General features: G+C 36.2%; 1 long non-coding RNA gene across 1 annotated transcript; it reads right to left on the reverse strand.

The window, feature by feature from the left end:
* Positions 1-4,665: 4,665 nt before the first annotated feature.
* LOC147835656 (uncharacterized) lies at positions 4,666-7,656 on the reverse strand. Its single transcript, XR_015498059.1, has 2 exons — positions 6,173-7,656; positions 4,666-6,089 (listed from the first exon to the last, which is right to left on the reverse strand). It is a non-coding gene; the product is annotated as an uncharacterized LOC147835656 (long non-coding RNA).
* Between the last annotated feature and the right edge of the window lie 1,437 nt (positions 7,657-9,093).

Raw genomic sequence — 9,093 nt, forward strand, 5'->3', positions numbered from 1 at the left:
ATCTTTCAATAAAAATTTTTAATTTTGACTATGTAATTTTATTTTTGGTTAACGCATGTTTATGAATTGGATCAATGTGAGTGTGCTTTTTTATATATATATTTCTAATTTAATCAATTCTAAACTCAAATCAAACCACTTCTAGTGGCTGCTAAATGCTGAACCTCTGACATGGCGTTTGACACATGATGTAAGAAGCATTCATATCGTAAGTTCCAGGAATAGACAGGTTTCGCGGGAACCATTTACCACACCGTTTGATTGCTACAGAAGATGACAACAAACGACAATACTGTTTACATTATACTTGCATTACTAAGGCAATGACTGGCGCATTGGTATTACATTCCAACAAGCTCCATTTATCAGCAACTAGTGGAATATGAAACCGTATTTAAGCTGACTTTGTATTGGCACAGAATGAAACAGTAAAGCAAAGAGAATTGCATAGCCCTATAGTAGAAAAGTGGCTTTTTTTTTCCATTTATACTAAACTGAACAAATGTTGCTTCAAACTAAATTTAAGTAAAATGTGGACAAACCAAACCTTGACTTTTCTTATTTTTTAAACCAAATGTAACAATTGTGTTTGGTTAGTCTAGGCTATATATGGCATTTTGTTAGTACAGCTGGTAGTCATTAGTGTATGACAAGTTTTGCAAATAAAATTAAAGGTTTTCTTGGTAATAAAATAATTGTTCATCGATAATTACTTCTACTTTTTATCCTTAAATACATTAAATAGCATGTATTTTGTATTTTGACTCAAGTAAAACTAAAAAGAACAACGTAAATCCTTTTACCGGATATTTTTTTCTAGAGTATATGTATCTATATTATGAATTGTTGTATGCATAATTCTGTGGATATGCAAACTGTAATCAAAACAGCACATATCTAATATATTGAATATAAATCACACTGATCACATTTTCATTTCACAGGGCCATGTCATTATGAAAATATCAGAGAATTAGAAAATATGCTGGTCTGTCACTCAAACTATTTTAAAGAATGAAGTCAAATAAGTAACAGACCCATCTGATATATTTAACACAGATTCTTACACACACTCTGACGCCACCAGGTTGAGTAAAACAGGGGCCTGTGTTTTTCAGTTTCAGACTCTTGCATCATATTCTGTGATGTTGTGCTGTTTCTCTTCCATCATACAAATTCAGAGGCCATGGTGATTAAAGACTGACCAGACAAATCACTCTGAACACATCGCACACTTCAACACTGGCTGCTTGATTTAGTCTCTAATTCGTTTTGCTTTACCTTCCATCTAAAGGAAGTGACTCTAGTTACATTCAGAAAAAAAACAGCAATGCAGATGTCTAGATATATATTTTTTAATAAAATTAATTACAGATAATATTTTTTATATTATAATATTACTATTTTTGTGTAAATAACAAATGTAAATAAACATATAATGCTTGCTGGGTATAACTAAAAAAAATACTATTTTATCTTTTAGTCACAAGCTCCAAAAATGAATTAGCAAATTGGTATTTTTGTAAAAAAAAAAATAGGTACCAAATATAAAAAATATTTAAAAAAATTATTTTGAACTCATTTTAATGTTTCAGACACTCAATAACATCAACTTGTTTACGTTCAGCTTGTCTCCAGAATACATAAGTGAAAAATAGTTTATAAATTTATTTTACAAAAAAGAGAGATAGGTCTGTTTATATATATATTAGGAAGGAAAGTCTCCACTTTCCTTCCTAATCTATAATTGCCTCTCTTGCTCCACCGCTAACTGTACTACATAAACAAAAAACAAAAAATTACTAATGTTTTTGCGTCTTACTCTTTATATACCTGAAACTTGCCTACAGCACTTATTCATTGTTGCTCTTATAGTTGTGTAAATTGCTTTCTTGTCCTCAAGTCGCTTTGGATAAAAGCGTCTGCTAAATGACTAAATGTAAATGTAATGTAAATGTGTATGTTTTTATTGAGGCAACAAACTCATGTAAACATAATTGTTTAATGCACATTTATGTACCGTGTCATATCACTTAGCTCTTACTGGGATTTTTTTTAGATTGATAAGATGCTTGTAAACTTTAAAAAACTGAACTGTTTATGAAGTTGGTATCAACTCAGATTCAATTTCTGTGGTTTTATATATGTTAAAAGCAAAAAATACAACTCTCAATGCATCTCTCCTTTATTCATCCTTTTGTACATCAGCACCTTTTTTCAACTATAATTATAGTTTAGCCAATATTTCATCCACAGCACTACCCAGGAGCAAACTAGCAAACTAACTTACTCCTTCAAGCTAAAATAAACATTTCCATCAGTTCAGTTGAAAAGCTGCACACCATCTATTTAGATATGAGAGAACAATTAAGCATATTGTATCAATGCAGTATTGTGGCACTTTTAAAAGACAAGTTACTTCCCAGTTTAACTTTTAATCTTCTATTATTAAAAGTGCACCTTAAAAAGAAAACAGTAATGACAGAGTACTCTTTTAAGTACCCTCACGGTCTTTATTTCACTAATATGATATTACCTGCAAGGACAGATTTTTTCGAAAATACACTTTTGAGGTTTTAAGTACACTACATTTAATACATTTAAGCACTCTTCTTTTTCCACAAGGGTGAGTTTGTGTGTGACAGCTACTAGAATAACAATCTTCTACTTCTCCTCTCTTCAGACAAAAGCATGACTGTTTGTGGATATCAGACCCTCTCTGGTGAAACAGTTTGATCTCTCTCAAATTGAACACTGAAGCGATGTTGACCTCTTTGGGTCATTTTCTCATAAAAGCTAACTGTTCAGCTCCCAGTGTATTCTGCTGCTGGATTACAGGAGTTTTTCCACTCTTTTGTGATTGTCTGCTGTGAGATAGAAAAAAAAACTGTCTATTGTTCCTTATAAAAACAAGTGAGACGTGTCAAAGGCTGTCAGAATTGACTTTCTAAGAAATCGGGGGTAAAGCATGATGGAAAAAAGTTTTTTTTTTTAGCTTCCAGTCAATAGATGGCACTACCCTTGACTATTAACAGTAAATCTTTAACATCCAGATGAGCAGCAATGCGGAAAAAAAAAATATGTATATTTATTTATAATTTATTATAAATTATTTAAAAAATATTTAAAAATATTTATTTAATTAAAATTAATTTTTTGGGGTTAAATCCAGTGTGTGGTTGTGCGAGAGATCTGCAGAGTGGATGACAACATCAACAGCCTGAGGTATAAAGACATTTGTGCTGCCCATTACATTACACACCACAGGAGAGGGTAAATTAATCAGCATGATAGTGCTCCTCATACTTGAGCCTCCACATCAAAGTTCCTGAAATCAAATAAGTTCGAGGTGCTCCAGGATTGGCCAGCCCAGTCACCAGACATGAACATTACTGAGCATATCAGGGGTAAGAGGAAGCATTAAAGATGAATCCACATAATCTTGATGAACTCTGGGAGTCCTGCAAGAATGCTTTTTTTGCCATTCCAGATTACTTTATTATTAAGTGATTTGAGTCATTGCAGAGATGTATGGATGCAGTCCTTCAAGCTCATGGGAGTCATGCACAATATGAATTCTTTTTCCACTGCACCATGACTTTATATTCTATACTGTACATTCTGTTAAGTGACAAGACTAAGCAAAGTCAGACCATACTGTCCTAATTAAATAAACAAAAATCAAGGCATGATCACATTTTATTTAGGTAAAATAAGCATCATCTAGAAGCATTTGCCTTTCATATAAGCCCCTTCTGCACAAATTATCTACTAGAAATCAATTATAATTTGTTGTTCCTAAAACTTGAATAGGCGACAAGACTTTTGTCAGGTAGCGTATACTGGCAAAAAAATACAGTAAAATTTCCATTTTAAAAGTAAACTCAATTAATTAAAAATCCTACATGATGGTAATAGTTTGATTAAGCTGTTTGCATGTCTGTAGAGCACTTCAATAATGCGACTAACATTGGCATACTCTACATGTCTTAATTAAATTTCTGTTTAGATCAATTATGACTTTTTGTTCGGATTAAGGTAATTAAAAATTGCTGTTTACATGGTGGACTCTTCATCAGAGTATGGTCTTAATCGTATTAAAGTCGGATTATTGGTGTCCATGTAAACACACTCATTGACTAGTTTCATGAATGTTATATGTAGTATTTCAGTCCTTTTGAAGACTATAGATGTGTTCTACAAATAAATAAAAAAATCTATAAATAAAAATGCCAATAAATATCAAATTCCACAGAAACAGAAATGTAGCTTTGGGTGAATTATGCTTTCAAGTGAAGCAATTTAATACACTTTTTGCTCTCCATTTTGTCCATGTTTTGACATTAAAAGAGCTGCAAGAGAACCGAGAAAATTAAGATGTTATGCAAGTAGAGGAAAAAAGCAATACAAAACAAACACAAACATTTCCCTCACAAAGACTAAATAGCTTTCTAATTTTCACTCGCAATCTGTTCATGGAATGTTTTTAAAGGATTCTTTCGTTTATTCTCATCCTTTCTTCCTCCAGGCCATCCGGAATTAGTCACTTGAATATTTAATTTAGCCACAAACACTTCTAATGTCTTTCGTGGTGTACACAGAAAGAGTTTACAGCTCCATATTCATCCTCCAAAATTCAAGAAACAGCCGGTGTTGTTTTTATACTTCTTTTTTTTTTTTTTGGTTACAGGGCTTTCTACCTCCAGCACTTATGCCTCCCAAAAGCTGAGAATAAACCTGTGCGGTCCATCAAACGCATGCAGATCTTCTCTGAAGTTTGAATGATGTAAATACGGCTGTTTTAAAGGCATGTCCTTCAAAAACATCACCAGCGAAGCTCTCATTAACATGCTCATCCACCTCCATCAGCCACTGTTCACACCTGCTCAACAGTTCCTCATTATATCCGTCACTCAAGCAGCGACCGTACTGATCTCCTCTTGGCTCGCGGCTGTTTTCTCTGTTGGACCGTGTGTGTGTGCACGTTTGTGAGTGTGCAAGAATTAGGCTGTACTTCAGAGAGCCCCATAGCTGACCTGCACAGCAAAGGTCATCCTTTATTCATCAAAAAAAAGATGAATAGCAAAAGGAGATATGGGGAAAGACAGAGCCGGGTGGGATGGTTTAGACGGCTTTCGGCTGAGATTCACAGCTTTAAATGAAACCTCTGCGGAGTGTCTGCCGGGTGGGCCGTGCAGCGCTCATTTGGGTCAAGCTGAGCTGAAAGACTTACTTTCTCTTTGATGTTCTCTGCTCGGTCCAGTACAAAGTTAGGTAATGTCCACTCTACGCTTCCGGCACATTTGTCATTTATTGATTTTTTTTCATCTTGTTATATTTGCATTTTTACTTTTAATGTATAACTAGAGCTTCATTAGATGCAGTTGGTGTGAGCGCGTGTACTTTATGCCACTGCCAATTGCATGAGCCCATCTAATTGTTACAGTTTATTAGAACACTGTTTGACTCACGAATACAAAATCATCTCAAAAAAGGATTGCTGTTAGCCCAAACTCAGTCCTGGAGGGCTGGTGTCCTGGAGAGTTTAGCCAAAGCTTCCCTCAACACACTTACCTGGAAGCTTCTAGTATTCTTGTAAAAGTGTGATGGGCTAGTTTGGGTGTACTTAATTGGGGTTGAGGTTAAAATCTGCTGGGCGATGGGCCTTCAGGGCTGGCATTGAGCACCTCTAGACTAGACTAAAGGTTTGGCTGATCCTTAATTGGTATCTAAAAAATTATATTTCTATGAGGTCAATTCTTCTTCTGTAAATAATTACTTCAAATACATTTTGAAAATATACTTGATATTAAAATATTTTTTTTGCAAGCAGCACCCTCAGATAAAAATGTTAATTTATTCTGGCAATGCCGAAAAACTATTCAATGTCAAACTTTTATCCAAGTTTATGATTAAAATTAATTTAGTTTTGGTGTTTTGATATTTATGCAGGTTGGCTCTCGACAAAACTTTAGTAATAACTTGGAATAAAACTTTGACACTGTTTCCTAATTTAAAACAAAAATATTGTCATTCACAACTGGTCAGAAAAACAAATGCTTAACTTTTGTGTGTGTGATCATAACAGACTTTTTCCATAGCTGAGTATTAGTTTTCAATTATTAAAAACGTATTGCTTATGGGTAAAATGTAGTGGCTTAGCAAAGCATACATATTTAAATTTATTACATATATAACAAAGTATACATATTAAGAGCAACAATAAATAATTTGGGGCTAATAAATTAAACATACTGATATACACTCACTGGTAGCTTTATTCCAACAACACGTTAAAGCAAATTTCTAATCATCACATGGCAGCAATTCAATGCATTTAGGCATGTAGACGTGGTCAAGACGATCTGCTGCAGTTCAAACTCAGCATCAGAATGGGGAAGAAAGGTGACTTTGAACGTGGCATGGTTTGTTGGTGCCAGATGGCTGGTCTGAGTATTTCAGAAACTGCTGATCTACTGGGATTTTCACGAACACCCATATCTAGGGTTTACAGAGAATGGTCAGAAAAAAATAAAAAATATCCTATAAGCTGCAGTTTTGTGGGCAAAAAATGCCTTGTTGTAGTCAGAGGTCAGAGGAGAATGGCCAGACTGTCTCCAGCTGATAGAAAGGCAACAGTAACTCAAGTAACCACTTGTTACCACCAAGGTATGCAGAAGAGCATCTGGAACGCACGTTCATTCTTGAAGGAGATGGGCTACAGCAGCAGAAGACCTCATCAGGTGCCACTCCTGTCAGCAAAGACCAGGAAACTGAGGCTGCAATTTGCACAGGCTCACTAAAATTAGACAATAGAAGACTGAAAAAATGTTGCCTGTTCTGATGAGTCTTGATTTCTGTTGCAACGTTTGAATGGTAAGGTCAGAATTTGCCATCAACAACATGAAAGCATGGATCCATCCTGCCTTTTATCAATGGTTCAGGCTGGTGGTGTAATATTGTGGGGGATATTTTCTTGGCACACTTTGGGCCCATTAGTACCAATTTAGCATTGTGTCAATGCCACAGCCTACCTGAGTATTGTTGGTGACCATGTCCATCCCTTTATGACCACAGTGTACCCATCGTCTGATGGCTACTTCCAGCAGGATAATGTACCATGCCATAAAGCGCAAATCATCTCAGACTGTTTTTTTTAACATGACAATGAGTTCACTGTACTCAAATGTCCTCCACTGTCACCAGATCTCAATCCAATCGAGCACCTTTGGGATGTGGTGGAACGAGAGATTCGCATTATAGATATGCTGCCAACAAATCTGCAGAGGATTGTTCCAGTACCTTGTTAAATCTATGAAAGATTAATGCAGTTCTAAAACAAAAGGGGGTCCAACCCGGTACCTTATAAAGTCGCCGGTAAGTGTAATATTCATAATATATCTGAATCACCTTAAAGTGCACAAATGGTTTTCAATATATTAGTGTCAAATAAATAATGATTTAATGACTGATAGATACAATGTTAAAACAAATCAATGGTTAACTGCTTTACATTTAACTGGACATTTTGAAAGGTGAATGTTTATCGAGCAAAAAAGCTGCAATTTTGGTCAAATCATATGCTGAAAAGTCAATCACCTGTCTTTTTGAGACTAGCCAGCTGACATATAGTTAGGCTCACCGTGTACGCACTATCTGTGATCTTAGAGAGGATCTGTCTAAGCCGTAATGACTGGAATCCTTCATCTCAGCTGTGTGCAAAATTTCATTACTATATATACATAATTAATACAGCAATAATAGTTATTCTTGCTTCTGCATCTCATTGGATGCCAGTGTTCTCATCCACAGCCTGCCTGTGTGGAAATAAGAGTAAGAAAAAATGACAGCTTTGTATCGATGTCAAATGCCCATTGAGGATTAATAAAGCTACATCACACTGTATGACAAACACCACCCGCTAATCTTGCTAATCTTTCCCAGAAGCCATCAAGGGACAAGATGTACTCGAAAGTAACTTCTACAACTGATTTGTAGCATTTTTCTCTCTGGAAACTGTTCTCTTTTGTTGTGCGAGTGAGTCTGAAAGCCTGCCAGCCTGAGACATACATCAAAACCCCTCAAGATCAACAGGGCTAACGCTCGCACTGCTGTGCCTATAGAGTAATGAGCACATGACAAGTGTTAGCAAAGATGCTAAATTATTCTGTTTCTCATATTGAATTTTTTAAAAAGTAATTAGCGTGCAGGCTAATGTAATGAATTGTTAATTAGTAGCGTTGTCAGAAGCCGAGGCAGTGATGGATGTTTGGTTAGCCAAGGCTGCTAAGGTGATCAAACGAGCCTGAGTTCTTTCTTACAGTATGCTAATCCAGCGTCCTCCCAGATTTCCAGACATGAAGCAGGTATTGAAATGCTTGCACGCTGAAGGTCTGGTAATGAGTAGCAGGCTGTCCTATCTGTTTAAATTAAAACTCAAAGACATCCTCAGCCACGCCCCCCTCTGCAGCACATCCATGCTTACCAACAAGGTTGCCTAGCACCAGTTGCTAAGTTACCGCCAAAGCCTGATGTTCCTCTACAGGCAGGCAGTGGTGCAAATGTTATGTTAGTTTCTAAATATAGAAAGCGTTCTGATTTACTAGTGTCATTGTAGAAGTGCCTTTTCTGCCTGGCTTAGAATAGAAAGCAGGGCTCCTTTTCTTTAAATAACACTCACTCCAATCGTTTTGAGACTCAAATGAACATGATTATTTCTCAATTATCATGTAGACACTGTCTGGGTTTGTTGACGTGACTAATTGTTCGAGATGAAAATTAAGACTAGACAATCTGTTAGCGCTGTTCTTCAGGTCATTGGCTTGGTGTGCTGGGAAATCAATTCATTTTGTGCATAACAGCGGAAACGGTACATTTCTATGAGGCTGTCACTGTTCTCTCATGCCGTAAATGAGAATCTCTTCCAGATCATCACCTCGAAGAGCCGTTTAAAACGCACCCGGTGGTGACCACAACCCCACCCCGGCCCACCGAGACACCAGGCAAAACCAGTATGAAAGATAGGACTGTAGGCAATCAATATGTGCTGCGGACCCTTGGCTTGAGCGTGTGGACATATGCTAACGGGACAAT

Source organism: Danio rerio, chromosome 8 (assembly GCF_052040795.2).
Source record: "Danio rerio strain M-AB ecotype USA chromosome 8, GRCz13ab, whole genome shotgun sequence".
Taxonomy (NCBI): domain Eukaryota; kingdom Metazoa; phylum Chordata; class Actinopteri; order Cypriniformes; family Danionidae; genus Danio; species Danio rerio.